This window comes from Giraffa tippelskirchi, chromosome 10 (assembly GCF_054371585.1).
Source record: "Giraffa tippelskirchi isolate mGirTip1 chromosome 10, T2T-mGirTip1v1.2.pri, whole genome shotgun sequence".
Lineage (NCBI taxonomy): Eukaryota > Metazoa > Chordata > Mammalia > Artiodactyla > Giraffidae > Giraffa > Giraffa tippelskirchi.
This window is the reverse complement of record NC_137284.1, coordinates 103,351,987-103,370,944: the sequence shown is the minus strand read 5'-3', so window position 1 is coordinate 103,370,944 and position 18,958 is coordinate 103,351,987. Positions and strand designations below refer to the sequence as shown.

Below are 18,958 nucleotides of genomic sequence, written 5' to 3'. Positions count from 1 at the left end.
TTTTCAACAAAAAAATCTGTCAACTATAGAACTATGTAAATGAAAATTTAATTTCATGTAGATTTCCAGTAATTTATTGCTCAGAAAATTTTAATCTCATCATAAATGGGTATTGTAAATATATAATAAACCGTAAGACACAATGCAGTCACAGTACTTAATTTGCTAACATGCATTTATTATGATGTTTAATCTATCTCCTCCTCATTGAGCTGGGTTCTATGTAGGTTACAGAAATAAAACACATGGTCCTTTTCCTATAGAAGATTAAAATATAATTGAGACGATAGCAAACCTCATAAAACCACACTGAACCATAATTGCTCAACTGTGAGGTGCCACGAAAAAGTGCCCTGGGAGTATAACGCAATAAATCAGCATAGACTAGAGGAGTCCACAGAGGGTTCACCCGTTAGCTGAGATTGGTGCCAGCCCGTGCTGGAAAGTAGGATGTGGATAAGTGAAGGAAGAGAAGCAGCTTGGTGTCTATATGAGGGGACTCAGAGAGCTGGGGGAAATGAGGCTGAGATGGAACTGAGAAAGGCCTTCAAGCTGAAGCCTTTGGGGTGTGATTTTGACCTTACTTTGTGTGTAAATGTGTGGCCAAGGTTTTGACTGATATGCAGAAGTATGTTCAATTTGGAGCAAGTGAAGAGGGCTCAGGAGGTCTGGCAGAAACATGGTAAATGCAAGGAAAGGGACCTCTTAAATGCATTGATGAAGGAAGGGTTGCTTTCATCATTTCTTTCCACTCTTTCATCCTTGGGACAAACCTAAGGCACCAAGATCAAAAGTAACAAAAGCAGGGACCACAGCCGGCAAGGTTGTTAGATATTCATTGCTGCTGCTGCTGCTGCTAAGTCGCTTCAGTCGTGTCCGACTGTGTGCGACCCCATAGACGGCAGCCCACCAGGCTCCCTTGTCCTTGGGATTCTCTAGGCAAGAACACTGGAGTGGGTTGCCATTTCCTTCTCCAGTGCATGAAAGTGAAAAGTGAAAGTGAAGTTGCTCAGTCGTGTCTGACTCTTAGCGACCCCATGGACTGCAGCCTACCAGGCTCCTCCGTCCATGGGATTTTCCAGGTAAGAGTACTGGAGTGGGTGGCTATTGCCTTCTCCGTAGATATTCATTATACACTTCTTAAACTACCCAGTTTATTTTTAAAGAAGCAAGTCCTCAATGATTTTACTAAAAAAAATGCCCCATTGCAAAAAAAAAAAAAAAAAATCCTGGGAATTTTAGAGCTAAAGGAGCTCAGAATGGGAACGAAATGAGTGATAGTGCAAATTAAAAGAAAGAAGAGGGTAGAACTTCCAGTTAAGTAATTATAACAAACTCCATCTTCCAAGCAAAGCTGTAACTATTCATTTTCATGGTGTGCTTAAATTAGACTGGATAAAAGTGTGCTCCTTAGATCAATTCCATTTTTTCTCAAAATTTCTATATCATGTAATTAATTTAACACTATTAATTTGTTTTTATTTAATTTGCCATATTTATCTTAATTTTTCATATTTAGGGCCTGACGATTAAGCTACTGTTTGTTTTGGATGACAGAAATGTTTTATTTGGCACCACTTATTATGGACAGATGATAAAAAGCTGTGCTCATTTTTTTTTTTTTAATCACCACAGCCTAACTCCTAGAGTAGACTACACAAATCCAAGAAGAATCCAAATCTACTTATCTTCAGGGTACAATACAAAACCTATCTATTTATTCAAGTCTTTGACTAACAACATTTATATTTATAAAGTTCTCTGGGCTCTGCAGGTTGAAAATATTTTATATGAAACTCAAGTATTATTAAGTAATAATCTATGATGTTATCACAGTGTTTTTAGTGCCTATGTGCAAATATTCAGTAACTTTAGCCTGAGGTCTAATATTTTAAGTTTGTGAGTTTACAACACAGGAAATTTTCCTCTGATAGTATGAGTGTACCTAATAAATCAGAAAAAAAAAAATAAAAGGGAAGGTATATCAAGAAATTACTCTATGGTATCTTGGTGTTTTGCTTCCCATTGAATCTTGGGTAGTCTGCAAACCACTACAGAAAAACTATTATGTATATTATAAATATATATGTATGATATAATGAATTTTATGAATAGTTCATTTTAATGAATGCACACACACATACACACATGTACATAACAGGTAATGTCCAACTGGAACTAATATCCATAAACTTTGAACTTTTGGATATTAGCAAATCATTAATAAAGAATAATATTCATATTATATTGTATATAAAACATACTATCAACTAAAATTACATGCTTTCTCAACCTTCTCATGAAGGCACAAGTTCCGACTTTAACAAAGAGTGACAAGAAGGACATGGAGTTGAGGAGGACTACATCTTCAGGCTTATCTTTCTCTAGGTGATTCCAGGCTTCCTCTTCCCTCATGTACACGGATATGATTATCTCGAACATCCCCTCACTGACTAACATCATGTCATTTGATGATAATAAATGATTATGATGCTGCTACTGCCTCTGATGCTGTCAGTTACACACTGTTGCCCAATTATTGGTCAGTCACTACCCTGTATAGTTTATATGTGCTCAGTCCAACTCTTCATGACCCCATGGACTGTAGCCTACCAGGCTCCTCTCTCCATGGGATTTCCCAGGCAAGAATACTGGAGTGGGTTGCCATTTCCTTTTCCATTATTTTACATACACTCATTTAATTTTCACAGCAACCTGTGAGGTAGACATTCTTATTATTTCCATTTTAGAAAAGAGGTTAAACAATTTGCCTGAAGTCAAAGAGATAATAAGTGGCTGATAATCAAATGCAAGCAACTTGACCAGGAGCCCACACTCCTGTTATGCTACTGCATAATATCTGATCATGCTTTTCAATGTAACTATAGAGTCCTTATCAATGAATTTACTAATAGTTCTATTTCTGCTAATATTAGTCTGATTTAAATCTTTAACTGCTATATCTGAACTCTCTACTTACATATGCAACATTTTAAAGGGATTTCATAGAAAAAGCAAGAGAATTCCAAAAAAATATCTACTACTGTTTCATTGACTATGCTAAAGTCTTTGACTGAGTGGATCATAACAAACTGTCGAAAATTCTTCAAGAGATGGAAATACCAGACCACCTTTCCTGCCTCCTGAGAAATCTGTATGCAGGTCAAGAAACAACAGTTAGAACCGGACATGGAAAAACGGACTGGTTCAAAATTGGGAAAGGAGTGCATAAGGCTGTATATTGTCACCCTGCTTATTTAACTTATATGCAGAGTACACCATGTGAAATATCAGGCTGGATGAAGCACAAGCTGGAATCAAGATTGCTGGGAGAAATGTCAATAACCTCATATATGCAGATGACACCACCCTTATGGCAGAAAGCGAAGAGGAACTAAAGAGCCGCTTGATGATAGTGAAAAAACAGAGTGAAAAAGCTGGCTTAAAACTCAACATTCAAAAAACCAAGATCATGGCATCTGGTCCCATTGCTTCATGGCAAATAAATGGGGAAACAATGGAAACAGGGACAGACCTTATTTTCTTGGGCTCCAAAATCACTGCAGATGGTGACCGCAGCCATGGAATTAAAAAACACTTACTACTTGGAAGAAAAGCAATGATAAATCTAGACAACATACTAAAAAACAGAGACGTTGCTTTGCAGACAAAGGTCTGTCTAGTCAAAGCTATGGTTTTTCTGGTAGTTATGTATGGATGTGAGAGTTGGACCATAAAGAAAGCTGAACGTGTGCTGCAGTCCATGGGGTTGCAAAGAGTCAGACACAACTGCACGGCTTAACTGAACTGAAAGGGATTTCAGTTACCAAAAAATGTGATTCTTAAAAAAAACCCTGTGAAGAATATTGAATAGTTTTTTTTTTTTACATTTGCATTTCATTTATGATAATTTTGAGCTAAGACCCAGACATTTAAATGACCTCCAAAGTTAAGCTGCATTAAATCTCTAACAGAACAGGGAAAGGTAAAACTAGTAGCAAAGTCAATGGATAATGCAGCCCAGTTAGAAACTTCAGATTCCTGGCTTCTACTCTTGCCTAAATGTTTAGCATTCTCAAATCCTTTCTGCAATGTAGGTCTCTCTCCTGCCTAAGGAGCTAACAAATCAGAATTGATAAAATGAAATAAAGTTTACCGTTTTTCCTCAAACCTACTTTTTCTCCTAAATTCCTTCTTCTGATTAATGATGTCAACAATTATTAATCCAAAGCAAAATCGAGAAGTCTTTCTCTGTTAATCCCACATTGTCACTCAATTCCACAAATTCTACCTTGAAAACATTGCCCACATCTATTTATATATCTCATTCCTCATTGCTATTGCTAAAAGTCTTGAATCTTTTGCAAGCTGTGAAAGATCCTCTGTGTCTGAGGACCATAAACTCACCATTCTCATTTTTATTCTTCTGTACCCTAGGCATCACCTCATCCAATTGTATTCAGAATTCCTTATATTTTTACCACAAGTTCAAAGCTCTTGTGAATAAAATTCTCTCTGCCTGGAATTCTCTTGGTTATGCGTACTTCCTTATTCTAAATAGCTCCAGCTCTAAGATATTTTTCCTTACCTGTCCCCATCCCCAAATGAATCACTTTCTTGTTTGTCCATGCCCATATTATGGGGCCTTTCATATTGCAGTTTTAGGGTAATACATTCCATTTGATGAGATTTAGTTCTAGGTCTTGCATTTTGAATATGTTTAATCCATAAAACAGCATGCAATGAGCATATTTTTTTCATTTTACAGATGAAACCCCTGAAATACAGAGATTAGAATGCTATATAATTCAGAAATGAAGTCCAGACTTAAATTTTTTTATTGCCAAAACTCTATGCTCTTCCTATTTACCACAGCACTTTATTATTTGCTTATATGTCTGTCTGCTTCACTGGCAACTGAATTCTTAAATACAAGAAATATATCTTATTCATCACCGAGGCCTTAGTACCTGGTACACAATATGACACTCCACAAATGTCTTGCGAATAAATGAATGAGCCCATGAACTGTCTGACTCACTATATAAAATCTTGTTGTTTTATTAAATACCATTTAAATAGAAATGCCAGTTTCATAAATGTGACTGAAAGAAGATTTTAACAATGTTTATGAGTTTTTAATGTAATTTTTATTGAGGTCCTTACATCCTAACTCATTAATAAAAGAAATAAAGAATAATATTGCTATGCTTTATCTCCCTACATTATTCAAATGCACTTTTTTCTTTCAATAAGATGTTTGGGATAAATTATTAATCTGTTCTTCCAGAAAGGTACATCCATTTTTCACACAATGACCTAAGCCCTGATTTATAAAAATATATTTGCACATACAATCTATAGGTGCAATCATATGTTGACTCTTCAAAAGGCAGTACTGGAAACCACTAAGTGATTTTTTTAAGAAATACAATAAAATCTGGAATTTTCTCTCTGCTCTTTGCTCTATGTTCTCTTTAGGCAGAATGTATCATTTGTTTCCTAGCCTCAATCTATTGCAAAGATAAATTTATCCTAAGAATAGGGACATTCTACTAAATAAATTATAGTTTATGGGACTGGCAATTGTGAGACAAAATTCTTGTCATAAGATTATGAAAGAGTGCTTCCTGCCATGGTATAGTACAAAATTAAGTGAATGCTGGCTTATTTGTCTCAGTGGCCCTTCTATACTTTGAGAATAAAATTGACTAGGAAAAGTAAACGCTACGAAAATGGCCAAAACTGAAATTCTGAAAAATTTGAAAGTTTCTGAGGGATATAGAAGACATTTGGTAGAACTTTCATTTTCAAATACTATGGCTATTCTTTCACAAAAAAAAGTAGGATCAAAGTAATCAGAATTCAACACTAGAGGTCAATTAGATAAACTCAGAGACAGAATTCTTTCTTGTTTATGATATTTTAATCAAGCTATCCTTCAGTAATTGCTTGGAGAATGCTCTACTGATGGCACCACACAAATTCATGAAGCTGTCTTTTACTCACTCACCCATTGCTCACAGAGCAAATTACTGTAGGTCAGGAGACTTAACATTATCTCAACTAGTTTTCATTACAATTCTAAGTATTATCATCTCGATTTTTTATACAAAAAAGTGAATGTGGTTAAAAAAATCAAATTTGGAAAAGGTGTGAAATGAAAAACGAATGCCTCCTTCTACCCTTCCTCAACTACCAATCACTTTTTTTCCCAATAAAACTCTGGTTTCCAATCTGCAGGCATTTATTTCTACAGAGATTCACTAATTATTTACAATGACATCATATTCAAAATATTTTCCTGCATCCTTTAAAAAATTCTTTAATATTTTAGTATCTTGCAGATATTTTCATAGTTCCACAGATATATATGAGAATGTTTCCACCACATCTCCTCAGGACCTCTTCCTATTCTTAAAAATGGAGGAACTTAAAGAGCTTTCATTATGCGAATTCTATCAATCCAAACTTCTCATATTAGAAATTAAAATTGAGAAATTAAAAATGTTTAACATTCAATTTTTTCATATTAACCATTTTTAAGTGAAGCGTAATTGATGTATAATATAAGTTACAGGTGTATAATATGGTAATTCACAATTTTTAAAAGTTGCATTCCATTTATAGTTATCATAAAATACTGTCTATATTCCCCATTTGTACAACATATCCTTGTAGCTTATTTTGTATCTAATAGTTTGTGTCTCTTAATTTCCTATCCCTGTTGCCCTTTTCCTTTTCCCTCTCCCCACTAGTAGTTTGTTCTCTACATCTGTGAGTCTGGTTCTTTTTTGTTATATTCACTAGTTTATTTTACCTCTTAGATTCCTCATATAAGAGGTATCATATAGTCCTCTGACTTACTTCACCTAGCATAATGCCCTCCATGTTTATCCACGTTGTAATGGCAAAATTTAATTCTTTTTTATGTCTGAATAGTATGGAGTGGGTTGCTGTTTCCTTCTCCAAGCGATCTTCCCAACCCAGGGATAGAGCCAGGGTCTCCTGCATTACAGGCAGATTATTCACCGACTGAGCCACCAGGGAAGCCATATACATACACATGTGAATATATACATGATACATCTGCTTTATCCATTCATCTGTTGATGGACATTTAAGTTGCTTCCATATCCTGGCAATTATAGATACTTTAAAATATTTTAAATGTTATAAATATTTTCAATTAAAATGATGATGATATATGATATATGATATATATATGTGATATATGATAATATATAATATATGATAATATACAAAATATATTATATAATGATTATTATATATAACTATGAATAACATTTTGATGATAAGTAACCATAATCTGATCTTTGAATTAAAGTTCAAAGATTAAGTAACCTACTCTAAAAACAAACAAACATACAAAAAACAGTGAGAGTAATGGCTTTGTTTTACATTTTTTGTAAATCTTTTTAATGTCTGTTTTAAGAAAAGACAGCTGAATTTTCATACCTGCATCCAATCTATTGCATTATGCTGTTTTGCTTCAAATATATGAAAAAAAAGTCGGCCTCACATAGCAGTAGGTATGTGGTTGAAGAGGGAGGTGCACTTCAATAGTCCTTTCACATAATTGCAGATATTCTTCTTTGATAGCATACCAAAACTCAACAGTGGTAGCTTCTTAGAGGATAATTGCAACATAGAATCTGAAATCTTACCAAAGAACTTAATAATTCTTAATAAGAGAGTAATGACTCTCTTACATTAAAATCTATGTATTAGTCTTGAGGCATCCATATTATATTAACACATTTTGAATATATCTTTATCTTTATATGATTTTAATGCATGATTTTGTAATATTATGTACTGGTCACTTGGAAAATCCTACTTTACCAGATTATGCAGATCTTTCAAACATAGTCTTATTTCATTATATAATAGTTTAAAATAATTTATAATATCACTGATCTTTTCACAAAAGTCCTTAAGAAATAAACAACTCTAAAGTTTATGGTAAAAGATACTGTGTCCAACTCTTTGTGACCCCATGGACTATACAGTCCATGGAATTCTCCAGGCCAGAATACTGGAGTGGGTAGCCTTTCCCTACTCCAGGTGATCTTCCCAACCCAGGGATCGAATCCAAGTCTCCCACATTGCAGGTGGATTCTTTACCATCTGAGCCACAAGGGAAGCTTTCCAAAATTAAAAATGGTGCTTAGAAGCATAATTCAATCATTGGAGACAAATACTGCTGTTGTTTTCCTTGAAGAGTTAGGCTCACTTTATCAATTTTTGGGAAGATATCTGTCAAATACCAAAGTCTGGATAACTATACTGCAATTTATCAGTGATTCAAGTAAAAATGATGTTACCATGTACAATAGTGGCTTAGTTCAGTTGGCAACTCAATAATAGCACAAGTATCTTTACACAAGACAGCCATTATACTTCAAAATGCTGCAAAAATAGTTACTTCTAATTTTATCACACAAAATATTAAAAAAGGACATTGCACTCAAAGGCTGAGACTTAATAAAACTAGTAATTCTACTCCTTCATCCAGGGCATTCATAAATGAAACTGGCATTTTTTTTTTTTTCTGACAGTGTATAATGAAGAAAACATTTGTGCCTTGATTCATGCTAAAGCACCAGTAGTTTTCCCACCATTGCTTTTGCACCATCAATGAAAGTAAGTGAAAAGGGTAAATAATGCTTTAGCATTCTTAAAACACAGTTTTGACAGTCACAAACTTCTTAAAAAGATCTTGGGGATGCTCAGTGTTCTGCAGACCATAGTTAGAAAACTGGTGCCTAAATCATCTCTATTTCAGAGTTAAGGAAACTGATACATTAAGTAATCTACATAATGACAAACAGTAAAAACACAACAAGAGAAATTCAAACCTAGGAATTCTAACCCCAAGTCCTGGTCTTTGAGGACTGCAGCACTGCTTAAGACATATTGTTGCCAATATTATCACAAAGTTCTTTTTACTGAAATTTTGCACTGGCCCTTTCTTTGCCCTCTGATATTATAATATACACTCATTCATCAAGTATTTAGATTGCTTCTACTATGAGCCAGGGACTGAGCCCCATGATGGGGATGCCAAAATGAATAAGGTATTGTCCTCACTTTCAAGGATTTCAACATTGACTGGCAAGATAAATGAATAAACAACTACCTGTAATGCAGTGTGATAAATGCTGTAATAGTACTCTGTCCAACATATTTTGGAGGCACAGAAGAGAGAGTGATCAATTCTGTCCAAAGAAGGGAGGAGGAGGGTCTGGGGATCAGGGGCTTAACAGAGAAAGTACACTTGAGTCGGAATTGAAGGACAAATACATCATCTAATCTCTTTATTCACAGAATAGCCCTTCACATACTTGAACACAGCTATTGTGTGTTCTGCATAAGTTTTCACTACTTTGAATTATTTCCATTGCTTGAAGAATGTATTATGAGGATAAATATAGGAAACAAATCCCCAAATTATGGGATATGTCTTCTGAAAATACATGTCTATCATTCTTTTGCAAATATATTTTTACATTTGTTAACATCAACTTGCAATTAATCATGAGACCCCACTGATTTTGCCTAATATCCAAATAGCTTAAGCCAAACCACAGTTGGGACAAATGCACAAACTAAAGAGACTATTCACGAAACGCTGCAACCAGACTTTTCAGTCATTCTTCCTCTAAGCTGAGGTCAGAAAACTTTTTCTGTAAAGAACCAGGCAGCAAATATTCTATGCTCTGTAGACCAGATGATCTCTGACATAACTATTCAGCTCTGCCTTACAATGTAAATGAATGGATATGGCAGCATTGCAATAAAACTTTATTTATGGAACAGGCAGTGGGCCACATATGCCCTCAGGAGAACTGTAGGAGACTTGGAATCAAGAGAACCAGCTTTTAATTTGACCTCACTACTAACCAGCTATGTGATCTTAGGCAAATTGCTTTACTGTGGCCCGTTTCTTGTATCATTTCAAGGATCTTTAGATTATATGATCAATAATGGCCCTAAATTCCAAAAACTTACCTCAAACTCTTGTACCCACAGTATTCTTAATCCATTCCATCATGGAATAAACAGTGTGAATTTCGGTAATATTAACAGAAATGTTTACCTCAAATGAAAAGAGGGCAGGTCTACTTCACTCTGTAAAGTTCAATTATGAGTAAAACAATAATAACACTGTGCAGGAGAAAGCAACAAGGGACCTAAAAAGTCTGGAAACTTTAGCAAATCAAATATATTTGAAAGAACTGTATTAAAGAGCAGAAAGCAGAAACATAGTGGACATGATATTCTTCAAATGCTTTGTTGTTGTTTTAGTCACTAAGTTGTGTCCAACTCTTTTGCGACTCCATAGACCATAGCCTGCCAGACTCTTCGGTCCGTGGGATTTCCCAGGCGAGAATACTGGAGTGGGTTGCCATTTCCTTCTCCAGGGGATCTTCCCCAACCAGGAATTGAACCTGCATTTTCTGTATTGCAGGAGGATTCTTTACCACTGAGCCACCTGGGAAGCCCTTCAAATGCTTAGAATCAAACAAAGATTAGAACTTAAAATATCCTAGGTCTGAATAATATTTCTGAGTTCTTGGTTCTGACCAATTTTAAGTGCTGTGTCTTCTGAACCTTTGTAATATCTTAAGTCTGTAAAATCATTGCTCATAATAATGTTAAAGTAAGATCACTAACCTCTTATATTTGTACAGCCATTTAGTTTGTTATCTTTGTGTAGCAGATCATTTGAACTTCCTGGCCCTATGAGATTGGCAAAGGTAAATATCGTAGTCTTTTTAGAAATAAGGAAGCCCAAATTCAAAAGTATAGTTCTCCACCTAGAGATTCTTGACATATGTCATGAAAAATGGAGGGACTAAAGCTAAGCTCCCAAATCAGCTTTGAAAATATATACTGAACACTAAAAACAGACACCCACAAATATTTTGTAAAGCACCATCTCCTTTTTATTCTAGGAGGAGGAAGGAGAACTTGGGGGAGTGGGATTTAGCTTACCAGCATCAAAGCACTGTAAACTTGGAAATAGTTGCCAAGTATTTCACTTTAGCTTCTAGTATTCAATTTACCTGGTTTCTCTAAGTGCTTCAAGCAAATGTAAATGCTTTATGAATACAGTTCATAAAATGTACAAGGGGGAGGAGGGGTGTCCTATATTAAAACAACCTTGACTAGGAAGGATTCTAAAAGCAAAGAATATTCCTTTCAATTTGATTGGCTTCATAGATAAAAGCCATATTCTTATAAAAATAAAATACAAGCAGCTGTGAATAATTCAGATCACTAAATGGCATGAATGGATTAATATTTTAATGTTATACTTGCCTTTTATCCAGACACAGCTTTGAACATAATAAATTTGGTTTCAGAATGAAATCCTCAAAATTCTGAGGTTTTTTTTTTAATATGTATAATTAAATTCATCTTTGAAGGCTCCTGAAGGTTGTAGAGGGCAGAAGAAACGTATTTTTATTCAAATAAGCCAATCTGTGGGAGGCCTCCACAGTTCCCTACACAGAAAACCACAAAGAGTTGAGAAAGCAGCAGCAATTCGAAGCTCAGTTATCCAGAGAGAAAGTCTATCATGGATGAGGAAATTCCTCTCAATCAGCTTGTTTTCTTGGACTTTGAGGATACCAAGAGGGGAGTAGCACTAGGCAAGTCACACGTATGCCTGGTGCTCTTCCCTTTCACTCATCCTTCAATTGTTCATAGATTAAATCAGATAAAGTAAGAAAATAATAATTTGTGGAATCCTTGGAAAGGAGAAAGGTACATTCCACTCTTGTGTGGAGCAAGTTGGAGGAATCCATGGACTGACAGTGTGCATGTGTCAAGTGACTTGTAGCAATAGGGAGTGAAACTGCTCCACTTTTTCTTGCAGGCTGCCTCTTCCTAGAAGCTCAGGTTCTCCTAAGACTGTGGCTGGGAGAGGTGGCATGCAGCACAATGGTTGCCTCTTATGTGGGAATTGGTTTCTAAAATCAGTCTATTAGGAAAAAAAAAAAAAAAAAAGCCTAAAATCAAAATACCCTTGAAAATCTCTTGTATTTTCCTTGAAGTGCATTAGGTATGGCTTTGGATACATAACCCACTAATTATGCATATATATAATGTACTGTATTATACAATTTATAATCCAGAAGTCCATCTTGTAGCTGCCTCAAAAAAGTCATTCAAAAATTTAAAGATTAGTATCAGTCTTGTGAGAAAGTAATACTCTCAGACATGCAAGAAGCCACTCGGGGGTCACAGTACCCCTAAAAGGAATGGAGGCAAATTATCCCTACTTTGTAATGTTAGACCCCCTTCTCCCCTCTTTCTGTTTTCATTCTCTCTCTTTCTGCATTCAGCCATCTCCCTTCCCGACTAGGTATAGACAACTTCAAGTCATCCTGGGCACTAAGGTACTCCTAGGCATTCTGAGTTTTATTTGTACCGGTTCTTTATTGTTGCTATAACCAATTACACAAACTTAAAACAGCTAGATCATATACAGGCTTGAAACAACACAGATCTATTACCTCACAGGTCTGTAGGTCAGAGGGTGGGACCGGCTGCTCCAGGTTCTCTGCTCTGGGTTTCCCAGGGTTGAAATCAAGGTGTCCATTGTTTCTGGGGGAGAATCCACTTGAAAGCCAGCTCAGGTTGTTGGCTGAATTTACTTCCATGCAGCCACAGGACTGAGGTCCTACTTCCTCACTGGCTGTGGGGTAGGGGTCATTCTCAGCTTCTAAAAGCCACACATTGGCCCTGGCCCTTTCTCCATATTTAAAGCCAGAGGCAATGGATTGAGTCCATCTCTTGTTCCAAATCTCTCGACCTCTCCCCTCCTGCTTCTTTCTTCTCCACTTCCTTCTTAAACTGCATCTCTCTGACTGACTCTCTTGGCCCTTCTCCTGTAATTCTCGAGTCTCGTGTGATTAAACTGGACCCACCTGGAAAAACACAAGTTCCTTGCCCTCTTTTAAGACCAGCTGATGATTAAACTTAACTATCTATAAAATCCTTCCACAGCAGTTCCTAGGTGAGGGTTTGACTGAAAAATGTCCTCTTGAGAAGACACCTTTATTATTCTGACTGTACACTGTAATAACAGATTTCCGACCTCTCAAACACATTCCTTATATACCCTAAATTATATTACACATTTAGCCAAAAGTCACAGGTGGCCAGGTTGGCAATTAAGATTTCACGGCAAAATGAAGAACCAAATGAAAACATATCAAAGAGAACTATTATAAGACATTACAAATATTTGAATAAAACAAAAGAGTTGAAAGAGCAGGTACAAAAATAAGCATGCACTAAAGGAAGACTGACAAAAATTCTAGAGGGAAGAGCTTGCAGAAGCCTCATTTGTATTCTAGATATTTGGGGTCAGATATATTGAGAGGTGCCCAGATGTTACATTTTGCCAGGTGAAGTCTAAAGTGCTTAGTTAGTGCTTTGAAACAGAGATTTGTTCAACACCCAGGTGAAAATCCATAATTGAATCTAAAGATTCCAGCTAGGGTTTGAGATGCTTCCAAACTGACTTGAATTCAAAAGCACTATGTCATTCTGATTTGGGTATTTGCACTGTACCGTCTTTATCCTGGCATATTCTTGGGTTTTGCTAAATGACATTTGAACAGAGTCAGCCATTCTGAAAGTCAGGATTCCTAAGAGTTAACATGTTACTTGGGCTTCCCAGGTGGCTCAGTGGTAAAGAATCTACCTGTCAATATAGTAGACATGGTTTGATCCCTGGGTCAGGAAGATCCCCTGGAGAAGGGAATGGCAACCCACTCCAGTATTCTTCCCTGGGAAATCTCATAGACAGAGGAGCCTAGCGGGCTACAGTCCATGACATCACAAAAGAGTCAGACATGATTTAGTGACTAAATAACAACTACAACTTTTTCTAGGGCCAACGGTCAGAGTTTTCACCACTCTCTTCAGCTGACAACCCAGCCTCCCTTAATTCTTTCACAGTCTAAAAGGGGACTGCTGGTGGCATGTTTTGTAGCTTCTCTGTCACTTTACCTGGTCTGGAAGCCAAGGGTTGACTCAGAACACTGTGAAATCCAAGCATGCTCTGTACATCCCTACATCTACCCAGAACTGAGTTTATATCATATGACCTGCTGGTTAACCTTGGGTAGGCATTTCATGGGTACTTGATACTGACGACAGTGAATAGTCCCCCACAAAAGTAACATAAAGCAACTTAGAATTTTTCATAGGAATTCTAGAGACCAAAAATGACTGATTAGAAAATGGGGGAGAGATTAAGTTTATTCTCACCATTTAAAGGACATAATCACATATGATACAAAATGACTTTTTGACCTGAAAAGCTGACTTTGGTAACAGGTCAGTAGGAGAAAGGATTAGACGTGTTTTCTCTGCTTCTTCCAGTGCATTTTCTGATCTGTTTTCCTCTGGAAACTCTACAGATGATGCACAATGCCCAGCTCCTCCCCGCCATCCTTTATTGATTATATAAGAGGTAATCAATAAACCTTGAATGGCACTGCTCTTACTTAACTGAAAGGTCATAGAAAAATTTTCACATTGGAACTCAAAATCATGGAAGATATTCACCCCAAAACAAAGGAAAGTGGATCTCTTAGAAGAACTCTAACCATTAAATCAAAGTATCCTTAATTAAGTACGCCCTTCCACCTATGGGCACTGTTACACCATTTGATGGCATGTCTGATTTCCAGAGGACTCACAGTATATTCATTAAGGTAAAACAATAACATTAAATCTTCAGTTTTTTCAGAAGTTCAGTATTAGAAAGACCTTTTATGGCAATGGGGTTTCCCTGGTGGCTCGGACAGTAAATGCAGGGGATGCTGGCAATGCAGGGGACCAGGGATCAATTTTTGGGTAGAGAAGATCCCCTGCTACAGGATTCTTTCCTGGAGAATCCCTTGGACAGAGGAGATTGGCAGGCTACAGTCCATGGGGTGGCAAAGAGTCAGATACAACTGAACAATCAACACTTAATCGCAATGGCCATTTCTGTGCTCTTTTAATAAAATATTTACATTATCCATTTATTCTATATTACAGAATGCCAAATAAACATATATGATGTTTCTCCTGTATTTCAATTCTAGCTCAGGAGTTATTAATTGGTAGCTATCCCTATCCCCATCTCTGGTTTTATCTGGACAGCAAAGACTCTGGTTTGGTTTGGTTTTAGTTTGAATCTCCTTGGATGGGGCAAACACAAGCTGTACCATTCTCCATGGTTCACACCAAGCCTCATCCTCCTTTACCTACCAGCCTGTGCACTGCAGCCCCTGAGATGAAAGCTCATAAATGAAAGCTTTCTTCAGTTCAACACGGAGAACTAGGTAAACCAAAATATCTTCTTTTTTTTCCCTCTGGTTTTCAATAACTTGAGTTAGGTTTAGTGCTTATCTTTATTAATGAATTCACTTGAAGTTGATTATAAATTTTCCTCATAATTTCATTGCTTGTTCTGAGTTTATTTTGAATTTCTTAGCTTTTTACTGCAATTTATAGTTTCGTCTTTCTCATAAACAATAAATCTTAATTATACTTTATAAATAGAGTCTTCCACACAAACATACCAGATATAGTTGCCTCTGTAGTACACTCAATTTATTACAGCCCTTTCCCAGACTAGAAACAGCCACCAGACATAAATCAGGCCTCATATGCCACATTAACATGAAGTTAAGAAGGGCTTAAGCCAATATACACATTACATACTTAAAGGGATGAGAACATGCCACTCCAAAACATTCTGATTTGGCTATTGAGTATTTTGAGCTGAAGGCACTTAAAAGACAGCAAATGTAGTAAGGGGTCTCCAACCTCTTCCTTTATACTTAAAAGCAGGTCATAAAATTTCCCATGGGAGAGATGAACTCCTTGTACCAGGAAGAGAACATTCTTCTCACTGGAAACTGGGAGCCTAGAAATGGACCTATAGACACAAATCAACTAAAATAACCCTTGTCTTCCATTAGTTCCCCCCATATACTTCATAATCATATTCCCACAATTTACTGCCCCTATCTGAAACTCCTTTGTCTTGTCATTTTTCCACAAATTTATCATTTGTTTAAAAAAAAAAGTATATAAATTCTCAGTCCTAACTGCTTATTCGAGCCTCCCTTTTTCTTACAAGGACCCTCATGTGCCCATAAAGTATTTAAATGTTTTTCTCATTAATCTATCTTATATCAGTTTAATTCTCAGGCCCAGCCACAGAACCTAAGAGGATGGAAGGATTGTCCTCCCCCACCAGGCATATACAAATTTGCACAAATCAATCTTGCAAGGATGTGTCTAATTGTTCTAGCAACTGATCATAAGAGAGACCAGCACCCAGTCACAGGAAGGAAGGAAGTTTTGCCTTCCTTCCTTCCAATTGTGTCACCATTATTGAAACAAAGAACTAAATATTTTATGTTTAAAGCTTTTGTAGTTTAGTATTTACTACATAATGAAAAACATATCACTGAATTCCAGTCAGGTTGAAGAGAAACTTACAGCATGTGACAGCACAGATTATGAAAATAGACTCACGTTGGGCTTGCTTCCTGCTACAAAGAGAATTGTAGGATTGATAAAAACTGAACAGAAAGCAATAAAGGAACAGATCACAGTTAGCGATGGTGAACCTCTCAGTGATCCTGACTTTATGAAGCAAAACAGAACATGGTTCCATGTCACAGGTGCTTTTTGCATCTGCCAGAAGTCCACTCCCTTACCATGTAACCAGTCAGCCTCAGAAGAAGAGATAAGACATAACCACTGAGAGCCATCTGCAGAGGTGGCTTCAGTGAAAGCATTCACCTGGAAATTTCTTCCTGATTATGGACCAGTCATATCAGTACCACATGGGCTCCTAATGTCACTGTTTGAGTACCCCAAGAAAGAATAGACAACTAAGTCACCTCTAGTGCTCAAAGCAGGAGAAGGCAATAGCAACCCACTCCAGTATTCTTGCCTGGAAAATCCCAGGGACGGTGGAGCCTGGTGGGCTGCCGTCTATGGGGTCGCACAGAGTCGGACACAACTGAAGCGACTTAGCAGCAGCAGCAGCAGTGCTCAAAGCAGGAAAAGCATTTGCTTCACCAAAGATATAAAACATAACAAAAAAGAAAACAATAAAGAAAACAAATCCTTACTGCTGAAGTATCAGAAAAAAATATAGCCAAGGGATCCATCTTAGTAATGATGAGGGAGAACTTCTCTGGATGGGAGTAGTATGACTCTATTATTGTGTGCTGATGAATAAAGGCATTTATTATATGAGACCAAAGATCTGATCCACCAACCAAATATGGGTCATGACAGTACTTTTTTACAATTTTCGTCGTCAAAAGCCTCAAATTAGCAAGGAAAGACTCTTAGAAAAACAGTCAAGAAGTCTTCCCAAACATCTATAGAGCCTAGGACCAAGGAAAACCAGAAAGTAGAGAATATGACCAGGGGTAGCAGAGCCAGGAAAAAGAAGTTACTTGGTTGTAAATGTCAACTTATTTCCCTGACATATTTACCTTTGTTCCCCAAAGACAGTTCTGAGCTAAACTTAGTAGCTATATTTTTGTTCCTAAATCTTTTTTCTTTCTTTGTGAATTTAACTGGGCAGAAATAAGATCTATCATCATTGCATATATGAAACTATATTCAATAAATGCTAAATAATAAAAGATTTAAAATCTTTTTATTACCCTGTGTATTATTCTCAGTGTCTCTTTTTTCTTATTCTTCTCATTTAACAAATCTTTCTTCAAATGTATCACATTAGGGGGCTGCTGTCTACCCTGATGGGTCATTGACTTTGTAGAGCATGGCATATGCGGAATTGAACATTGTAATTACATTTAGACCCAGGGCAACACCCAATTGTTCACTCTTATTTGTAGCTGGAAGCACCTACAAATGACATGTTTTAATGAATTACAGATCCTGTGGTGAGTTAATAGGATAACAAATCCCAGTCAGTATTGCATCAGTTGGGGTGAGGAGAAGCTGATCTCTTTGTAAACATATAACCTGGTAGAAACAGTTAAGAAATGATAAGGTTGAGTTAATATTGGTCCTTGTATTCTCACTGCTGTGTCAACCTACTCAGTTGGGTAGGCTGGCTATTTCCCATAATTCCTCTGAGGGTAAGACCTGAATTTATAAATATTGTTGTAATTTGGAGAAGTGGTGTGTAAATGTGTGAAAGTTGCTCAGTTGTATCCAACACTTTGAGACCCTAAGGACTGTAGCCTGCCAGGCTCCTCTGTCCATGGGGATTCTCCAGGCAGGAATACCGGAGTGGGTTGCCATTTCCTTCTCCAGAGGATCTTCCCAACCCAGGGATTGAACCCAGGTCTCCCACATTGCAAGGGAATTCTTTACCATCTGAGCTATCAGGGAAGATCTCCTGCATTGCAGGCAGATTCTTTACCAACTGAGGACCAGGGAAGCCCTGGAGAAGAGAGGCACACACATAAACACACAAGGAAAAATCCTCTCATGTTAGAGAATGCCTTTAAAATCTTCTGTGACCCTAGGCCTTCTATGTATTGCCTTGCACTTCAGGTGGCTGGTATGGAAGAATGAAACACAAAGCATTAATGGGATTCTATTTTATTTGGGGGCTTCCCTGGTGACTCAGTGGTAAAAAAATCTGCCAGCTAATGCAGGAGACTCGGGTTCAATCCCTGGGTTGGGAAGAGATCCTGGAGAAGGAAATGGCAACCCACTCTAGTATTCTTGTCTGGGAAACCCCATGGACAGATGAGCCTGGCAGGTTACAGTCTGTGAGTCACAAAAGAGTTGGACATGACTTAGCAATTAAACAATAACAATTTTATTTTTACCCATCAAATTTGAAAAATGGAAAAGATGGATAATACCCAGTACTAATAAGGATGCCTAGGAATGCAATGGAACTCATTCACTG

At 36.9% G+C, this 18,958-nt stretch overlaps 1 protein-coding gene and 1 long non-coding RNA gene across 12 annotated transcripts in view; one reads left to right on the top strand and one right to left on the bottom strand.

The window, feature by feature from the left end:
* The window catches only part of IMMP2L (inner mitochondrial membrane peptidase subunit 2), a 917,103-nt gene that overhangs the window by 141,790 nt on the left and 756,355 nt on the right, over window positions 1-18,958 (bottom strand). The window lies entirely within an intron of this gene.
* Window positions 13,939-17,726, top strand: LOC145524604 (uncharacterized). Its single transcript, XR_014067706.1, has 2 exons — window positions 13,939-14,762; window positions 16,525-17,726. It is a non-coding gene; the product is annotated as an uncharacterized LOC145524604 (long non-coding RNA).